We start from the raw sequence: 20,201 nt of genomic DNA, 5'->3' as shown, positions 1-20,201 counted from the left end.
TACCCTGTCAACCCGAGAAATCCTTGCAGATGCTTTATGGATGTGGGGATTTTCCATTCCTTAATGGCTTTAATTTTGCTAGGGTCTACCTTAACTCCTTCATGAGATACAATATGACCTAGATATTCCACCTCTTGTACTCCAAAGAAACATTTGGATCTTTTTGCATATAATTGTTTCTCCTCCGATAGTTGTAGCACCCTATCAACATGTTCAACATGATCCTTCCAAGACTTGCTGTAGATTAGTATATCATCAAAAAATACTAACATAATTTTTCTAAGGAAGGGTTTGAAAATGGAATTCATCAAACCTTGAAATGTAGCAAGTGCATTGGTAAGGCCAAAAGGCATGACCAAAAATTCATAATGACCCTCATGAGTTCTAAATGCTATTTTCGGAATGTCTTCCGTCTTCATTCTGATTTGATGATATCCTGAACGAAGATCCAACTTGGTGAAGTAAATTGATCCATGCAATTCATCTAGTAATTTATCAATGACATGAATGGGAAACTTATCTTTAATAGTGAGCTTGTTGAGCTCCCTATAATCCGGACACATGCGCCATGATCCATCCTTCTTGTGCACCAATACTACTGGAGCAGAGAAAGAACTTTGAATAGGTTGAATTATACCAGCCTCTAGCATTTCTGCAACCATACGTTCAATTTCACTCTTTTAGGCATAGGGATATCTGTACAGCCTGATGTTTGGAGGAACACTTCCTGGAATCAGATGAATAGCATGATCATGATCACGAATAGGTGGGAGACCTTTGGGAGTCTCAAATACCTTGGAATGATTGTCCAAGACTTTTTGGAGATATGGAGAAATAGATGATTTTGATGTGGAAACATCTAGTGAACATAATTGTGCAATTACACCTCTTTGTTCCTTTTTTAGAAGCTTTGTCATACCGTTAGAGCTGATTATCTTTCCCGGTTTCCCTGCAATACCCCTTAATTCAACTTCCTTTCCTTCCGCAGAAAAATTCATGAAAAGTTCTTGAAAATTAAAAGCTATTGTACCCAAGGATTGTAGCCATTGGACTCCTAGTACAACATCAACACCTCCCATTGGAATAGAAAGCATTGGGCTAGTCAATACATATTCTCCCATGGATAGCTTGATATTATGGCACTTTTGAGAGCAATTTATTGTTTCTCCATTTGCAACCATCACTTGACACTCTGGTGCTGGATATAGGAAGCAATTCAATTCTTTTGCTACCTTACAATGAATAAAATTGTGGGTACTTCCTGAATCAATCAACACTATTACCTTTTTCTTCTTGATTTGTCCTTCTATCTTGATGGTTTGAGGAGTGGTAATTCCCGCCAATGCATTACAAGATATGGTCAAATTCATTTCTTCTTTATCTAGGCTTTGTTCCTGGAGTATATCCTATTCTTTTGACCTTTCTTGCTCCTTTTCTTCTTCCTCTTCACAATCTATGTAGAATAATTTCTTCTCAGTACACTTATGACCTTTAGTGTATTTGCTATCACAACTGTAACAAAGTCTTTTTGCTCTTTTTTCTTCCAATTGTTGCAGTGTCAACCTTATAGATTGTGGAAGACTAGGGGCAACAACACTTCCATCTTTATAGTTGTGAGTGGTATGCTTCCTGGTTGCCATAATTTTGCTTTCCATTTTTCTTGCTAACCTGAATGCCTTCTCTAATGAATCAAGTTCCCAAAGGCAAACATCATGTTGGATATTATCCTTTAAAGTCCCTATGAACACATCAATCCTATGCTCCTCTGGAATATTTTTTACCCTTATGTTCAATTTTTGGAACTCTTCAATGTGCTCCATTATTGAACCCTTTTGTTTGAGACTTATCAATTAGCTAGAAAAAGTGTTGCTTTTTGTATCCTCATAATGTGCTGTCAATTCTTCCGTAAAAATTGCCCAAGTGATAATTTGTTTACGAGAGCAAAGCCATTGATACCATACAAACTGATTTGGTTCCAAATATAAAGTTGCAATACGTACCTTTTGTGTGTTTTGCACATTAATGAGATCGAAAAATTGCTCCATCTGTAATATCCATGTTGCTGGATCCTTGCCATCAAACTTCCTCATATCGATTTTTGGAATATGGTGGGTCTTCGATCCAACATTAGAGTCTATGAAATCATGATTAACATTTATTTTGTTCGCATCATGAGTTTCCTTTACTACCCTTTCACCATTTGTAAGTATTTCTTGTAGAAAATTTGTCAAATCTGTCTTCAAATCTGCCATGTCTCTCTTCAAATCTGTCTTCAAATCTATCTTCAAATCGTCCATCTTAGCTTCCACGCCATTCATCTTAGCTTCCATGCCTTTATCTTAGATTCCACGCCATTTATCTTAGCTTCTGTTAGCTTTTGTGAGAGTGACATTTGTTGCACTTGGTCTTGTAATTTTGATATATCATGTAGCATTTCTTCCTCTTCTTCATGAGTCATGCTAGAGCTTTCAGGTTGCTTACTAGGTGTTTGCATTTTCTTTTCTCGGGGCATCAGTTACTGATAATAATGCTCTACTATGCCCTTTGAATTCCTTCAAGATAATTTTTCAAACCAAGCTTAAGCAAGAATTAAAAAAATCTACATACCTTTTTTCACTTTGTAGGAGCTCGATATTGCCTCTGATGTATCTCTGTAATTTCGGATCATCCAGTTCTAAAATTGCGACCTACAGTAGCCCTCTGTGTCATCTTTCCAATGCCACCAGTCTGATCCAAATTGGATTCTCCAAGGAAGAGTTATGCCAAATCTCCCACAGTGACCTGATTATAGACTAGTTCAGTAGAGCGAACTTGTACGACATGCCACGTGTCCCTGTTTCGACCTTTGGCTCTGAAAAATATATACAAGAAACTACAATCCGTCCTCTTTCTGTACCTTCTTACGAAACTTCAATCTGATGCTCAGAGAGAAAGTTATGACGATTTTCCCCAGGTCCCCTGTTTGGAATGTAATTCAGGAGTCTGCAAATGGACCAACTTCCTCAGATCATATCTCCGCAAATATAGCGCAAAAAGCTCTGAAATTCGGACCCAAGGTTCAGTGCGATTTCGTCTCAAATGGGTTTTTTTTTTGCACTTTTGAAATGTCGCAGAAAAAAGTTAGAGCGAAAATGCCACGATGACCTATTTGGAGTAGCGAAACCCTAGAATCCAAAGCTCTGATACCAAATGTTATGAAACCAGCTCACAAAAAGATAGAAAAGATAGATCAACGCCTTAGAATTCAGCCTCTTCGAGGGGGCAACCTCCTTTACATTACACAAATGAATGATTATTTTATGATTCAAATAACAAAACCTCCTTTCTATATATAGGAGTCCAAGAAGTCACAATATAACCCAGCCGACCTAACAATAATAATATAAAGGCACAAAAATAACAATAGAGGGATTCTATGGGGCAGAGTAATAACAATATGGGGACAATAGGGGCACAACAATATTAATAAGGGATATAACTACAATAGTAATGGGGTAATCACTAGTATTATAGGGGCCTAGAAGTTGTCACGCTCCATCCAACTATTGAACTACAGTCTCTGTAGTCCCCCCACCCCCCCGAGCCTCAGACTCCTTTTTTGTTAGGAAATCAATAAACAATATTTCGCAGTTTCACCTCTTGAAGCCTAAGCAATGTCCAACTAATTATGGGTTAAATTCTTTATCCACATAGGTCTAGTCTTTATCTCCCATTGGTACCTTGTCTTTTAATTCAAATTGTTTTTATTTCTCGCAATTTGCTTTTTAGATCATCTTTTGCTCATGACATTTATCCCCAATCATGATCATATTGGTGGTAAAAAAATCATCCTGAAAGATAAATAATTTTTCTTTTTCTATGTTCGTGTCATTTCTTGGATAATTGATTCTGATTGTTTCTTGACAGTTGAGAGTCTAACTACTCATGTGGTGGCTTCTCTTGTAGTTTCAAAAATAACAAACAAGTGAAATAATATTTATTCATAACATTATATTAACATTTACATCTGTCAACTAATTTTCATCTTGGCCTCATGCCAATACTTATACAATATTTACAAATAAATATAAATAATAATATTTTACAAAATCAATTACACTCACATATCTTAACTTAACTACAATTTAACATTCAAAAGATATTTAATTTTTTATTCTATTAAAATAACCCAAATTTAAATGTTAGTGAGTATAAGGTCTTTATATATGTAAGGAGATGTGTTTGAACTCTTAAAATTAATTTTCCTAAATTAAAAGATTTAACAAATATTTAATAAATTTAATATATATTAATAAAATATTTAGTTTAACTAATAGTTAAAATGGTAGGGCATTATTTTTGTCAATTTTGTTTAAGATTCGATAAATAATTCTAAGAATTAAAAATTTAAGTTATTGCTCGGAGATACATTCTACAATTTAAGATGGGGGAGATGTATAGACATTAGATGTTCTATGTGTAAGCGTTAGATGTTAGATATATAGGAGTTAAATATGTGAATATTTTTTTAAATGTCGGGCTCATAAGTATATTTATATTATGTCATGTAAACATTTTGACTTGGTCAAATTATATAAAAATAAAAAATAAAAAATAAAATAAATGTGAGATAAAAAGGTTTTTGGGCTCAATGTTTTCACAACCCATGGTTTTTCCCATGTTTTGTTCTCTAATGCTCAAATTACATTTAAAAAAAAATAATAATTAATAATTAAAATAAAATTGAGATAAATTAGTAAATTTATTGATAGAGGTTTTTGGGCTCCAGTTTTCACAATCCATGACTTTTCCCATTGTATTATTCTCTAATGGCAAAATTACAAAAAAAGTAAAAATAAGAAAACAAAATAAAATGAAATAATAATTAATAATTAAAATAAAATTGAGATAAAATAGTAAATTTATGGATGGAGGTTTTTAGGCTCCTGTGTTCACAATCCATGGTTTTGCATGTGAGATTCTTATCTAATGTAGCCCGTTTAAAGGTATTCTTGGCTAATGTGAGACATTCATTGCAATAAAAGTTTTTAATTAGATCAAAGTAAATCCTAATTTCCACCACAAATATCATAACCTAAGCAATTTTCATATCCGATTTGGCAAAGAAAACCACTCAATAAAGGCACACTACATGAAGACTTTATAGATGCATTTTTTCTAGGTAAAACTTAGGAAAAACAGCCTTGTTCACTTTGTTACATAACCTTCAAAGATTAAATTTTTCTAAGTTGTTTTGTATGTTTTTATTTTATATGTTTGAAACTTTACTCTTGAGTGTGAAGAGAAATGGAAGCACTCAAAAAATAAAATATGTTGCATGCAGTCCTACGTTATTTTTTTTTGTCTGCGTTAGAACTTATTGGAGTTGCTTAGTTTAGGTTGTGTCAACAATTGGTTTATGTTATTTTTTTTGTTTGCATTAGAATTTATTGGAGTTGCTTAGTTTAGATTATGTCAACAATTGGTTTTAACCTCCCAATGAAAATTCACTAGAATATGTCTATCAAATGTTTAGAACAACTTAGTTTAGATACAATTGTTATTGAGTTCTATTTAGGAGATTGAATGATAACATTAAAAATAAAATTAGACCAAGGATAATTAATATCCTCAACTCTGCAAAGACACGTGTATATTTTATTGAGCTTTAAGGTATAACATAGGAGCTTATTAGGTTCTCGATCTAACAACAAAGCTTCAAGTAGATTGTCTTAACTATCGAGCTTATATATATCAAACTACTCTAGATCCATCTTAACTCCTGATCTCTTAAGTGCCGAGATGCTTCAATTATTTTTGTTTTCGCTCAAATTAGTCATTGTCTTAATAACTCTAAGAATTAAGGGATCAAATTTATCCAGGTGCAAACCTTTCCTCAAGTTTTGTACTTAAAAATAGGTTTGCACCACAAGAGATGAGAAATTTGATACCTATTGATGCTTTATAGATCTAATTTAATTTGTAAATTTATAGTATTTTAAGAAATTTTTAAGGTAGTAAATCTATATATACATTTAAAATTGCATTTTAAATCACAAGCTTACTCAAAATTATATTTATAAATTCTCTTAAGAAAAATAAAGTTTATATTTATAAATTCCTCGAGAAAAATAAAATATTTATGAATTCCCTTAAGAAAAACAAAAATCATTTCATCTAGTTTAGTTAAACTATTAGTTAAGAAAGAAAAAAAAGAAAGACAGTATTTTAACATTGACAGGCTAAAGATATCATATGGGACAGATTGCTTCTTCATCTGGTAGATGTATTTGGTCCTTTTTCTCGTAAACTTCAAAATAAATGCTCCTAGCTAACTACTTTGATTTATTCCCCTCACTCCCTTGTGTAGCCTAAGTTTGAATAAAAAAAAGAATGGCTAGATACGTTTCTCAACGTATCTAACCCTTTACTTTACTAGTTTCAAATATTCCTTTTTAAATACTAATTTAAAATAATAAATTGTTGTTGCTGGGTGATTTAGAATTTAAAAAACAATATTGTTAATTTTTTAAAATAAATAACCATGGCGTTTCCTTGGTCAAACAGCAAAATGTGAATAACGATGTAATAGAAGGGCACAAAATACCTGGCACCTCCATGTGACCAGCAAGGTTCTTATCCCCAATCTCAAACCCTAACCCTCTTTTTTTTTAAAAATAAATAACCATCGCGTTTCCTTGCCAAAACAGCAAAATGTGAATAACGATGTAATAGAAGGGCACAAAAACCTGGCACCTCCCTACCCAATCTCAAACCCAAACCCTAACCCTAACCCTAACTTTTTCTTATTTATCTGTCTCGATTCCCATCTCTAATCTCATCCCTAGCTTATATACATCCCACTGAAACAGCAACAGAGCGTTTCAGAAGATCATACACGAGCTAGCTTGTGACAGGCATTGATCTTCTAAATGGCTAATGGATTCAAACATCAGTTGGTTGATCTTCTAAATGGCTAATGGATTCAAACATCAGTTGGTTCTTTGTGTAAAATTGAAGCTGTTTTCTTCTGAAGATGTTTATTTCAGGGGTTTGTGCGCATTAGAATAGCGATTTGTCTTATTTATCTATCTGTGCACAATTAAGCCGGTGCTTTGGATTGCTAATGCAAATGAGAATAGCACGGTTATGTGTACAGAGAGCAAGTATGGGTGATTGTCTGCTTGCTTTGACGGCCTGCGGGCCATGATATAGCGGGCCTGGATTTTACCCTCCATTAAATCTCTGATTTTATGCGTTATTATCATTGAAGGGTGATGCTTCATTATCTGGTCACTGGATTAATTAATATCTAGCTGACTCGTTCCCTTGAAGCAAAAGCAACGCTCGGGATTGATCATCCCTCCCCCTCTCGCTATCCATCTGCGATTTCCGTTTGCATATGAACGTTGAGGCGGTATATCACTAAAACCTTGTTTTAATTTTTCCTGATTTTGTCTTCAAGGTATTTGTATTGAGCACCGATGGTTCCGAGTCTCGTTTGGCGTGAGAACTTGTTTGATGTGTATAGGTACGCTCGCTCTATTTTGTGTGTGTTTCTTTAAATTTTACAACTCAATTTAATCAGGAATCTTCATTTGGCCAGTAGCGGCTAGAAATTTCCAGTCGAGAATTTTTCAATAGGGTTCCTACGAGGAATTTTGAGTAGCGTCTTCAATCATATGTGCAATCTAAATACCGAGAAGCCCTGCATTGCGAGTGCATGAATTGGTTTCTTTCCACTCTTTTTAAAATGTAGAGAGTTCCTTGGGCAAATTGATTTAGTTTAATTGTGTACTAAGCTTTTGCTGCCCGGTTCGTCTCTTTTCGTTGCTCTGGACAGTTGAAAAGTTGTTAAATCTAGGAACGTAAGGCACTCCAATAACAAAAGGCGAAGATCAACTGATGTGCTGCTCCTGGGCATTAAACGACATGTATTATAACATGATGTTTCATATTCCAACTCACGATAAATATTATATAACTTCGAATATTTACAACTTAGAAAATGTAGGTTTATCATTTGCATATTGCAATTCAGGATTGCTAGGATCCGTATTAATCATTACGATGGACCCCTTGTGAGAATAGAAAAGGTTTAGCATTTGCATATTCCAACTCAGGATAGCTATAGCTCTTAATTAGGATGGGTGCCTGGTAAGGATAGAGAAGATTTAGCATTTGTATATTCCAACTCACAATCGCTCGGGATAGCTCTTAAAATACTTAGAAAAGTCAGGATAGCTCTTATAAAGGTTTAGCATTTGGATGTTCCAACTCAGAATATCTATTAATCGTTAGAATGGATGTCTGGTAACGATAGAAAAGATTGAGCATTTGCATATTCCAACTCAGGATATAGCTCTTATAAAACTTAGAAAAGGTTTAGCATTTGCATGTTCCATCTCAGAATCGCTATTAATTGGTAGGGAAGTCTGATTAGGATGGAAGTCTGGTAAGGGAAGATTCGCGTTTACACTTGGATGTTCCAACTCAGAATGGTTATTAATTAGGATGGAAGTCTGGTAAGGGAAGATTCGTGTTTACACTTGGATGTTCCAACTCAGAATGGTTATTGATTAGAATGGGGGTGGATGTTTGGTAATAATAGGCTGGCGTTTGCATTTGCATATTCCAGTCAGGATAGATATTGATTAGAATGGAGATGGATGTCTGGTAATAATATGTGAAGAGTTGCTCACATTGTTCATGCCTGGCACATTTGCAGTGGATTTAAATTCTCTGGTCATTTTAATGACTTTTATATATAACTTCGATTTTTGAATGGTGACTTGTAACAATTTACAGTAAGGGCTTATCACACACCTAACGGTTTTAGATGAAATTTTCAAGAGGTTTATATTGATGAAATTTTCAAGAGCTCTATATTAAACTAGTTTTTAGGTGAAAATTTAGGACAAGGCTACTGAGGTGGAGGAATTGCCTGGATGGTCACCTTTGGTCAGATTTTGGGCAAAAAAATTTCAGCAAAGCTTGCAGAAGCAGTGTTTAAATCATGTATTTGAAGGTGGAAATGGATTCAGTACTTACTAAAAAATCTGAGACACCCAAAATTTTGAAGTTTAACTGTAACCTGGTTTTACAAATTCTGACACCCAAAATTTTGAAGTTTAACTATAACCTGGTTTTACAAAAATCTGTTTCAGAATTGATCAAGTATGGCCTGAATTTTCATGATTTTTACAAAAATTTGTGCCAGAATTTATATATTGCTTGAATTTTTATGTTTTCTTACAAAAATCTGTGCTAGAATTTATCAAAATATTGCTTGAATTTTCATGATTTTTAGGGCAAAAAAGAAATTTGTTTATATTATTGTAAAAATTTATAATGGACATTATATATTTATTTTGCAACACTAAGAGGGATCAAATATCTCATGGTGTTGTTTGCACTTTGATACATTTGATTCCTCTTGGTGCTATTATTCTCTGCAATTTTAATTGTATTGTCTATTGAAGAAATTGTTGTTTGACTCTACATCATGCCACTTTGCATTGTTGCGAACATTGCATTGCGATCTTCAGCACTTGATTGCTACTAGTGTCCAACTGTCACCTTGAAATGTGATTGCATCAATTGACATTGATACATTGTGTTATTGAATACTATGGGTCCTTGTAACAAGGTAATGATCCATGAGGACACCTTAATGGACTCTACCCAAACTTTGTAACAATGTAATGATCCATGAGGACACCTTAATGGACTCTACCCAAACTTTGTAACAATGTAATGATCCATGAAGACACCTCAATGGACTTTAACCAAACTTTGTAACTTTGGGACTATAGCTCCATATCGCTCCACTTCTCTCTTAGAGGTATAACTACAAACATAGCAAAATATTTCTCTAACTTGGAGGACAATTTATCTATGTGGATGTTGCCACTTGGTCTTGCTTTGCTTGTTTTTCCTCTTCTTTGAGAGGACATTGTGTACTTTGGTGGTTGAGCTTGCCAAACTTGAAGCATTTGACTTTAGATAGGTCCTCCTTTTTCTTTCCCCTTTATCCTTTTGATTGAGACCCTTTGATGCTAAGGCAACATTCTCTTCTTCACCCTTTCTGCCCCTTGTTGCTATTCTTGTTGATGGTACTCTTCAACAGAGCATGCTTCAATCCTCTTGATGTAGGTTTGACCACATCTTATCCCATCTAGACAATGCCTCTACCCAATATATTTTGAATGAAAACTTGCCAATTCTCTAAGACATTATTTTAGATGATCTTGGACCTTCTCAATCTTAGCGAGGAAGGGCTTTATGCCTTCACCTTTTTGCATTGTGATGGTCCTCAAATTTTCTCGAGGAACATTTTCCATTATTTGAAAATACCTTGATATAGTTGGACGAGAGTGCCCCACATTTCCTTGGCAACACCTTTGACATATGATATGTGAAACCATATGGTCTCATACTCCATCCAGCATCAATTGCTTTGCCTTTGCCATTTCTTTCCTGTACATCTTTTAGCTGATTTGCAACTTGGAGAACTATTACCACATTCTTTGTGTAGGTCTTTAGGTCATATTCGTCAAGTAGGAAGGACATCCTATCTTTTTAGATGACAAAGTTGGAGGCTCCCTCCAACCTATCGTGATCTCTAAGCTCAGTTGTGCCCATTTTTGGATTTGATTGATAATCTCTCTCTTTCCCTTTGCTTAGCTATTGAATATGTTACCCACACTCCCTTATGGAGTGAGGAATTCTACCCACATCTCTTGCCAATTTGCAATAAAAAAATTGATTCCTGAAACTTGAGATCCCTAGAGAGAAATTTCCCCTTTGTGTTTGTTATTTCTCTTCCATCTAGTGTTGATTTTCTTTTTGCAAGTTGTTGCAAAACCCTCTGCGCCCAAACAAGGAATTTGTTCAGTGAAAATTTGAGCTACAATTGCTCCCTTTGCTCGTTGAAATCACTCAATTAACAACTTGATTTTTTTGCAAATTTACATTGAGAAATTGATCTTCCCCAATTAATTCAATTTGCTTGTCTTAGCCTTGGCGTAACCCCTTGAAAAATCACCTTGTTGCTCTTTTTGAACAATGGATTCTTTTGTCTTTGCTTATGAGCTTTCTTTGGTCAATCATGCTTTGATATTGTGCGAGAATTTTAATTATGAAATCCTATTGCAACAATTAGAATTAATTCTTCTAATTATTAATTAATTAACAATTTATTTGCCACAACAAATATTGAATAAATCACATTACAACCTAAACTGTGAAAAATAATAGTGTTGGAAATTGAGAAATATGTTAGTGCACATAAATTTGACACAATTATTTTTGGATAAAAGTTTTTAGAAAAAACTCAGTAATTGAGGGTTTTATGTTAGTAAGCAGCCAAACTTTGCAATCCACGATAATAAGAAAATTTGATGGAAATTATTTGAGGGAATTTCTCTTCCTTTGCGAGTAACCCCGACCCAAATCGATTTTAGAAACTTGTCCTCTTGGAACCCTTGCATATTGCTGTGTGCAGTGCTTGTGCAAACCCTTTGATGTCTAGCCCGAAATTGCCTCTGATCAAATCATTTTGCTTGTTTTTGTTGTTGGAAATGATTCTCAAGCCTTTTGGAAGACTTTTTAGGCCTTTGGAAGCTAAATCAAATTTTCCCACAACCAAATTGAATTGTCCTCTGAAGTTTCTTGTGCAGTGTTGGACAATTCCCTCATTGGGAATAACTTGGCGTCTTGTCATTGCCTCTTTGGATTTGGAAGTCTTCCTTCGGATCACTGTGCCTACCCTTTTCTATCTCAACTTCCTTTCTTTCGCTCAAACTCTTTTGACAAACCACTGTTGCTCTTTAGAAAGTCGAATTGCCCAAGGAAATTGATTTTGAGTGTGTATTCTCCATCTTACCCATTTACTTGTAATTTTATTTTGGGACTTTAACGACCAATATTAAATTTTAATTGATGACTAGGATTATATTGGAATTGATCCGTGTGAGTTTCTAGATGAGTCCCACCTTATCTCAATTAATATTAATTACTTAACCTTTTCCCTAATTCATTGGATTTTCCCCCAAAGGCCAATGCTTTGCATCAACGGGTTTTTAAGATTTGGAGAGAGTATTGAAAGAAGGGCCTTGGTTTTAGGAAAATATAGGCTTTTCATTATGCCTTGATTCCTAGATTGTGATGCCACAACTGTGGTGGTCTCAACAATTTTAGTATGGGTGAGGCTACCAAATCTCCCCCTTTCTTTTTGGCATCACAAGATTCTTGAGGATATTGGAAACACTTTGGGGTCATTTAAAGAGATGGATGTTAAGAGAATGGAGAAGGTTATTTACCTTTGTCGAAATCTATGTAAAAATACACCTAAGAACTTAATCACATCCAGCTAAAACATAAAATCTTCCAGTCAACCCAACTTTTGGATTATGAAAATACGATATTCAAATGTCACTTGTGTTACTAAACAAGAGGGTCGCAAGACACATGCCCTCAGGGAAAAAAGCACTCAAAGAAGAAAAAGGCACAGGATCAGAAAACAAAAGGATGTGAACCTTTTGAACCCTTCATTACAGAGGATGAAGAAAGGGAAATCATAGAGTATCCATCAAACCAAGATGGGAGTACTTAGGTATAGATTGAGAATGCAAACCACAAGCAAAATGTTACAAAATGAAAAGCGACCCAAGAATCAAAACAACAAGAAAATGTGGCACACAAAGTGGGCAGGTTGGTGGGCACAAAGTGAGTTCATTCCTCAATTTTTTTTTGTTTCAAACAAAGAACCACCACTAGAAACATTTGTGAGCGATTTGGCAATGATCCTAGTTGACTCGGGGGAAGGTAGAAGGTTTAGAGAAAGAAAGGAAAGAAAGAGAAGCTAAGATTTCTAGCCATTGCAAGAAGGTTTTGAATCAAGGACTTCAAATGTACTTAAACTTTCAATGGAGTTAGGACCCATCAAAAGGAGACCTTTATTTTTGGATTAAGGTTATAATTTGGAGTGTGTTATAACCCTACTTGCCACTCTACTATAATAAGAGAGACCTTAATTCAACTTACCTCAGTGGTCGGTTATCACCCTTATTTTTACTTATATGGGTCTTACAAGGACACATAATTGAATAATTTCTCTTCTTCTTCTTTATTTTATTAAAGAAATTAGCCTCCCTCTTGCCCTGAGGGTTAGAGTGAGGTTGCTAGTACCAGAGGTTAACCCACAAGTATATTCACTTAGGAGTTCACAAGGGACAAAGCCATTATAACAATGTCCATCATGTCACTAGTAGGGATTTGAATATGGGTGGAGAAGATAATATCCATTCCACTCAACCACCCAAGATAACCTCAATAGATAAGTAATTTCTCATAATTATTTTGTCACAGCATAATAATTATGAAATAATAATGATTTCATAATTAAGAAAAAAACTCATAATTGAGAAAGTTAGTGAGTTAGAAAAATCCCATAATTGAACATAAAACTTGTGCATGAACTATGCTTGAGGTGCAAAGGCCTCCAATGTCTTATTTTCCACCTTGCTAGATTAGGTCATTCTAGCCATGGGCACCATGGGAATATTAGGTGGGTTGATTTAGGGTTGGTAGAAAACTTCTTTGTATCTCAGTGATGCATGGGTGGTAAAATTAGGCTCAACCACTTCTCTTTCTCTTGAGCGATCTAGACATGTATCTAACTTGTTTCAATATATATCATCCATTTGTGGATAGAAAGGAATTTTCGAAGTTTATCTTCAATAATCTCATTCTCAAAGGTGGTAGAGTAGTACTTAGAGGAGATTTCAATTTTACTTTGGGATCTTGCAAAATGCGGGGCTTTGTTGCCAAACTCGACTCGCTATCAAACCCCCCCTTGTAACACACTGAAGGGGCAGGTCTCATCGACATTTGACCTCTAAAACTTATGTGAACTTGGAGGAACAAAAGTGTGGGAGATCCCTGAATTGCAAGAAGGCTAGATATATTCTTAATCTTTGATCATTTTTCTAGAAGAAAATCTCATATTTCTCTAATGGGTTTCATTGGAGGGTAATTTGGTCCATTGTCCTATCTTCCTACAATTGGACACATGTATGCCAAAACCTGCAAGCCCTTTCAAGCTAAATCCTTATTGGCTTGACAAAGCCTCCCTTATGCAAGCCATGTGGATAGAATGCAACCTCTTGGGCAAGGAAAAAGTGGAAGAAATTGAAATTCAAATTAGCCAATGTTTGGAGTGGGAAGGTTCCTTAACAAACTAGCATAAGGATATATTAAAATCTTTGGAGGACTAGAGAAGGACAATTTTGCTTGACAAAGAATACGAATGGAGAATTAAGAGTAGAGTTGTATTGTTCCAAGTAGGAGATGAAAACACCAAATTCTCTCATTAGTTCACAAATCATAGGAAATCCATCAATAATATATGGGTTATCTCCAAATTTGATGGATCGCAAGCCACCTCTTTATCTGACCTAGCCAATGAAGGTGTATCACATTTCAAGAACCTATTCAAAGAAGATTTGAGGTCTACCATTGACATTGTTGTCCAAGAGGCCTCTCTCTTCCCTAGCTTCATTAATCAAGAAGGAAATGACCAACTAAAGGCTAGGATTTCTAAGGAAGAGTTGACAAAATTCTCACAAAGCTTTCACAAAGGAAAAAGCCTAGGCCAATATGGGTTCCTAACTAAAATCTTCCTTGGATGCTTGGACTTCTGGGTGAAGGATTTACTAAAAGTGGTGAAATACTCAAGATCAATAGGACAAATTGTGGCCCCCTTCAACACCACTTTTGTTTCCCTCATCCCAAAATCGGAAAATGCCTCTTCATATGAGCAATTCAAACCTATTTCCCTCTATAATCCAATATACAAAATGGTTTCTAAGATTATAGGAATTTGGCTCGAGGACATTCTTTCTAAAAACATTTCCCTTGAGAGATTTGGTTCCTCGGAAGGTAGGCAAATTCATAAAGCAATTGGGTTAGCAGAAGAGGGTTTGCACTCTATCCACACGCGTAATCAAAATTTGTGGTGTATGAAGTTGACTTGTCCAAGCCTTTTGATAGAGTTACCTGACAGTTACTCATTCATCTAAGATTTTGCCACTCTTTTCTAACTTGAGTTTTGAATTGTATTAGCTTAGCCTCCTTTGTAATCCTTATTACTGGTGCAACTACTATCTTCCATGCTGGAAGAGAACTGAGCCAAGGTTTACCTCTCTCTACTCTTTCTTTTGGTGATCGAGGGACTTAATAGGCTCATAAATAATGCCACAAACAAGATAATACTAAAAGGTATTTTTATTGGGGAAAAATGTATGATAACACATCTCCTTCTTGTTGATGACATATTAATTTGTGAAGGAAATTTGAGGTATCTCGAATAGTTGGAGGTGCTTCTCGAAACTTTTTGTCAAGCCACAAGCATGAGCATCAATAGAACCAAATCATTAGTGTCCTTGTGGGGCTTGTGAGAGAGGGAAAAATAATTAGTGTCACATCACTTCTTTACTCTAATTAATGATATTAGATCAAGTACTTGTATGATAACACATCTCCTTCTTGTTGATGACATATTACTTTGTGAAGGAAATTTGAGGTATCTCGAATAGTTGGAGGTGCTTCTCGAAACTTTTTGTCAAGCCACAAGCATGAGCATCAATAGAACCAAATCATTAGCGTCCTTGTGGGGCTTGTGAGAGAGGGAAAAATAATTAGTGTCACATCACTTCTTTACTCTAATTAATGATATTAGACCAAGTACACAATATTCATTCTAAATCCAAGAAATTATAAGAAGGTGTACTGGTTATGACTTGCTGCAAAGATAGAAAATAGAATCCACATATGGTCCAATAGATGGCTTCCTTGTGTTGGCTGTTTGGTTCTTGTGAAATTTGTTATTGAGGCAACACTACTCTACTAGGCTTCTTTGGTTGGAATTCTCAAAAGAATCCTAGAGCAAATTCAACAATATTCCTTTTGTTTCGTTTGGGTTGGATGTAATCCAATAGTTCTGATGTCTTGGAAAAGGTTAGAAGTTCCCAAAGTCTTGGTGGGATGGGGTTTAAATAACTTATTCATGTTTTCAAAGGGCTTTGCAGGAAAGTGTGTTTGATCTCTGATCATAAGAGAGGACTTGTGGGATTGTGTTACAAGACCTAAATATGGGCCAAAACTCCATTGTGGATTGGATCTAGTATCCAAGATAATCTTCTCAACATGGCTCCATAATAAGGAAAGCTATATTTGGGGATTTCTTTTGATTGATTAAAGATTTTAGTGGACAATAGGTGACAAATCGTAAATACTTATTTGGAATGGCCCATGGGTTGGGAGTTCAAATAACCACCTTTTGATCCAACTCGTTTGAAGACCAAATAGGGATGGATTTCACTTTCAAAATCAAATTTTCCAAAGTAATTATAATTGTGGCACTACTCATTGGACATCCCTCCTAAAACTAATTTGCCAAAAATATACTTAGCACTATGTATCAAGTAATATGCAAGATATCTCATATTCACTATCACTTTGCAAAACATTGATTCTATTTTCAACCTTAGAATAAATAGATATAAATTTTGTTAGAGATAATTCAAGATCTATGAATCCTACAATTTTTTTGAAATAAAAAGGTTAGAAATTCCCAAAGTCTTGGTGGGATGGGGTTTAAATAACTTATTCATGTTTTCAAAGGGCTTTGTAGGAAAGTGTGTTTGATCTCTGATCATAAGAGAGGACTTGTGGGATTGTGTTACAAGACCTAAATATGGGCCAAATCTCCATTGTGGATTGGATCTAGTATCCAAGATAATCTTCTCAACATGGCTCCATAATAAGGAAAGCTATATTTGGGGAATTTTTTTGATTGATTAAAGATTTTAGTGGACAATAGGTGACAAATCGTAAATACTTATTTGGAATGGCCCATGGGTTGGGATTTCAAATAACCACCTTTTGATCCAACTCGTTTGAAGACCAAATAGGGATGGATTTCACTTTCAAAATCAAATTTTCCAAAGTAATTATATTTGTGGCACTACTCATTGGACATCCCTCCTAAAACTAATTTGCCAAAAATATACTTAGCACTATGTATCAAGTAATATGTAAGATATCTCATATTCACTATCACTTTGCAAAACATTGATTCTATTTTCAACCTTAAAAGAATAAATAGATATAAATTTTGTTAGAGATAATTCAAGATCTATGAATCCTACAATTTTTTTGAAATAATATAATTAGATTTCAATCATCATCTATGAAATTGCTTGTGGCATTCCTTACTCTAACTTCAAGATATATATTCGATAATTACCGAATAGAGCACTAGTGGACTATGTGCAGGGATATCTTTTTTCACAACCAGATACAAAGCAATCAACACATAAATAATCGGGGGATAGGAGCGCGGGAGATTGCGGTTTCTCACGACGAAGGGTTTCTGAGCGCACGATTCACCATGGAAGGTCGCAACGGAGGGAGCTCCTCTCCCTCCTACAGAGAGGCAGTGATTAACAAGGGCAAGACACCCCTGGAACCAGGCAGAGGTAACTTGAGGGAAGAAGAAGAAAACAGGGACAAGAAAACAACAAGTAACAATGAGAAGGAAAATGTTGGCACAAAAGACATGGAGGAAAACGACAAAAAAAAGGGAACTCCAAACAGGAGTAAAAGTGACCGTGCAAGCCCAGAGCTGAATTCGCTCCTAGAGTAATCTTAAATAACCCAGAGCTGCAGGCCCACGGGGAGCACATGCAGACATATGCCATCATATGCAAATTCATGGGACTATGGCCCACCGAAAAGGCTTTACAAACTTGGATCAGATACCAATGGAAGCCTAAAGGAAGCATTGATCTTCATCTAGGATCCAAGGGTTTTTTCACTGTGGTGTTTGCAAACATTGAGGACAAAGATAGAGTGTTTGAAGGGGGGCCCTACTTCTTTGCAGCAGCAAGGCTCTATATGCGGCCGTGGACGATGAACTTCATGCCTGAGCGGGAAACCTTTACCTTAGTTCTAGTTTGGGTAAGACTCTATTCGCTACCTCTGGATTATTGGCAAATAGAATCACTAAAAGCTATAGGAAACAAATTAGGGAGGTATGTCAAAACATCTGAAGCCACGAGAAGAGGAAAATATACCTCCTTTGCTAGGATTTGCGTAGAGATGGACCTATCTGGAGCTCTTTCAGACGAAGTTATTTTGGAGGTTTATGATGAGGAATGGGTGCAGAAGATTGACTACGAGCATATTCCTTTTAGATGTCGTAAATGTCACGAACATGGGCACCTCCTTAGAGACTGCCCTCTCAGCAAGGCAGAGAGCAAAAGCAATCCCAACATAATGAAAGAAACAGAAGGCTTTCACAAAGTAGCGCATAAAGGTAGGAATGGCAAAAAAGGGCCGAAACAACACCAAAGCGGAGACCAAATAGTGAGGCCGAATCCGTTCCAAGTACTGGAAGAAGAGGAAGATATAGCAGTCGAAAACCAAGTAATGAAAGATGGATATGAAAAGCAGGACAAAGAGAAAGAACAGGATCAAGAAAAGGTAAAGGAAACACAGAAAGGAATCATGATGAGCGAATCAGAGATGGATATGGATCAGGAAATAACTCAGAGCGAGATGGAAATGGAAGATAATGAGTTGCAAGAGATTCTGGACAAAGAAAACCTAGATCTAGAAGGGTTCCTGAGCAAGGGAACAACGGGAGGGGTAGAATCTCTACCACAAGAAGAATGTGTTCGGGTAAAGCAGTTATTCTTATGGAAAACTCAGGCAAAGGGATTGAGTGAAGAAAACAGCATGGAAAGATAGGGCACTCATGGAATAAAAGCAGTAAAATCAACACCAGAATTAGCTCCAAGAAACTCGGGGAAAAAAAGGGGTAGAAAAAAGCAGAACGAGCTATTAATGGAGTGTGGAAAGCTCATGATAGACTCAGGTAAGATGAAAGATCTAACCAGTTACTCCTTTACCAATTTGTAATAATGAAGTTTACCACTTGGAACATCAGAGGTCTAGGTAGCAAAAGAAAGCAGAGAATACTGAATAATAGAATGAAGCAGGTAACTCCGGATATAATTTTTGTCCAAGAAACAAAAAGTTTGGTTCAAAAGATAAAACAAATCCATAGTAAATGGCTTAGCAGATATGAATTCATAGAAGTCAAAGCAGAAAACACAGCAGGGGGTATCCTTATCCTCTGGAATCCCCAAAAAATAGGCATTATAGATGCGGAGGCATCAAGAAACTATTTATCAGTTGTTATTCAGCCTGTAGGCGACAGGGACACCTTTCTTGTTACGAATGTCTATGGCCCTCAAAGGTTAGAAGACAAAATCAGGTTTATTGATTCCTTAGTGGACCTTCGAAACAGATTTGCAGGGCTACCGTGGGTTATAGGAGGAGATTTCAACATGATTAGATCTCTCTCGGAGAAAAAAGGAGGCACAAGAGCTCTTAGCAAAGATTCCTTAGCTTTCCAATGTTTTTATGAAAACATGAAGCTGGTGGACATTGAGACTAACAATGGCCTTTGCACTTGGAACAACAAAAGAGGAGGGGATTCCCAGGTAGCTTCCAAGCTAGATAGATTCATGATCTCTGAAGAGCTCATGCTTCTAAACAAGGATATAATAGCAGACATTCTTCCTTTTGGAGGCTCAGATCACTGGCCGATTCAAATGGAGATCAAGGGTATTGGCACCCCAAGAAACAAACCGTTCAGGTTTGAAAATATATGGCTGTCACACCCAGATTTTAACAACAATATTGAAAAATGGTGGGCTGAAGAACTGCACATTCAAGGATCTTCTATGTTCCTGCTACATAAAAGACTAAAATACATCAAGCAGAAGCTAAAGGAATGGAACCAGAAGGAATTTGGCAATCTTTTCACGAATAAAAAAATGGTAGAAAACAAAATACAAGAGCTTAATCAAACTTTGATCAGGAATGGCTTTGATAAAGACATAAATGATCAAGCAGAGAAATATCAACAAGAATGGGAAATGCTGTGCAAACAAGAAGAAATTTTTTGGAAACAAAAATCCAGGGTACTATGGCTGAAAGAAGGAGAACGTAATACCAAATTTTTTCACAGATCTACCATTGCGAACAGAACCCACAACAGAATCTCTTCGATCAAGGATGAAAATGGCCAAATTCATCACTCCCACGAGGAGATAGATGCAGTGTTAGTGAAGCATTTTCGGGACATA

The 20,201-nt window shown here is 35.8% G+C and overlaps 1 non-coding gene across 1 annotated transcript; it reads left to right on the top strand.

The window, feature by feature from the left end:
- The first annotated feature begins 7,109 nt into the window (after positions 1–7,109).
- On the top strand, positions 7,110–7,218 carry LOC149206185 (small nucleolar RNA snoR100). The gene has a single exon (XR_016253179.1). It is a non-coding gene; the product is annotated as a small nucleolar RNA snoR100 (small nucleolar RNA).
- The last annotated feature ends 12,983 nt before the right edge of the window (positions 7,219–20,201 follow it).

The sequence above is a fragment of the Pinus tabuliformis genome, chromosome 1_2 (assembly GCF_031772625.1).
Source record: "Pinus tabuliformis cultivar Carrire ecotype Pingquan chromosome 1_2, CPIR1, whole genome shotgun sequence".
Classification (NCBI taxonomy): Eukaryota; Viridiplantae; Streptophyta; class Pinopsida; order Pinales; family Pinaceae; genus Pinus; species Pinus tabuliformis.
Note: the sequence above shows the minus strand (reverse complement) of the source record. Positions and strands in the feature narration are given on the sequence as shown.